The following is a 1,411-nucleotide window of genomic DNA, read 5'->3' as shown; positions in this document are numbered from 1 at the left end:
GGCGGTCTGGGGGTTGGCGCCCTGCGCAGGCGCTTTCTGGCAAGCGGCTACCCTCCCCCCGCGGGGCACGGGGGCGGTGTTTGGCGCCAGAATTAACGGTCGGTCTGCCACTCACGTGGCCGCGGCAGACGGCAGGGAGGCCGGCGCAGAGGTACAGAGGTACAGACTTTCGGGGAAGATTTCGGGATTGCTTTGTATCCTTTTTGGTTTTCGCCTCTTGGGGTTCGTTCGGTTTTTTGGTTTGTTTTTTTTTCTGTTCTTCAGCTCTCTCTGCAGCCCCGCCCCGCGTTAGCCTTTCTTTGTTTCTCTGAGGCGCGGTTGGAGGGCTGGGCATCGGCGCCGGTGCCACAGGGAGACGCGGGGCAGGGCAGAGCGGGTGAGCGAGTGATACGGAACGGTGGTTGGGGAATGCTGCAGGGGCTCTGCAGCCGCGGCAAGTCACTGGCCGGTGCTGGAGAAGGCACTGCGGGTGGGACAGTCCAGCCGGCCAGCCGGCCGGCTGGCCCCCCGCCCCCCCCCCCCCCCCCCCCCCGGCAGCTGGCTCTTTTCTTTCCTCTTGGCGGCAAAGGTGCCGGGAGGGAGGCGGCTGGGGGGTAGGGGTGAAGAGCGGCTGGCTGGCTGGCTGGCTGGCTGGCTGGCTGCTGCAAAAATGGCACGATCGGGGCCGGCAGTGGCAGCAGGAAGGGTGGCACCGGGTGCTCAAGCCGGGCCGGCCGCCTTTTCCCCCCTTGGCGCAAAACCTGCCAGGAGGCAGGTTGGGGGTGGGGCAGGCATGGATCGCTGCGAACCACGTGGCGGTGGGGAAGCGCCGGGCCGGGGACTCGGGGTGCCCTCACGAGTTAGTCGGTGAGCGGGGTGCCCTCACGAGTTAGTCGGTGAGCGGCCTGCACCACCGTGCCAGGAGGGAGGCCCCCGGCAGGTACCGGCAAGGAGCGAAGGGCGAAGAAGCTGTGGGGGTTGCAGGGGGAGGGAGCGTGTATAGAGGGGGTGGTGGTGTTGGGGGGGGGTGGTGGTGGTGTGGGCTGTGTGTGTCACGGAACCCTTCAGCTTCCCAGCACACGGCAGTCTGGGACGGGTCCTGCCTGGGACAGGGCCCCACCAGAGACGAGGAAAGGACCGGTAAAAAGGTGGGGGGCGTGGGGTGCGGGGGACGGGCATGGGGACCCACATCCTGACGAACTGAAAACCGAGACTGACAGAGAGACACACACAGGGCAGGTGGGGGGGATGCGGGTGCGGGAACACGGGTGTCCATAAGCGGTTTGAGGAAAGAGAGGATAATAAAGTAAACGTGACCGGGCGCTGAGTAGAGCGCATGTGTGTTGTTTCTTTCTGCAGCACTCTCGGGGGCAGGCTGGGGATGGATATTCTTCTCCTGCCCCCTGGCCCTGCACACCGTGGATCGAGAGAT

The sequence above is a fragment of the Phaenicophaeus curvirostris genome, unplaced genomic scaffold (assembly GCF_032191515.1).
Source record: "Phaenicophaeus curvirostris isolate KB17595 unplaced genomic scaffold, BPBGC_Pcur_1.0 scaffold_665, whole genome shotgun sequence".
Taxonomy (NCBI): domain Eukaryota; kingdom Metazoa; phylum Chordata; class Aves; order Cuculiformes; family Cuculidae; genus Phaenicophaeus; species Phaenicophaeus curvirostris.
This window is presented reverse-complemented; position numbering follows the sequence as displayed.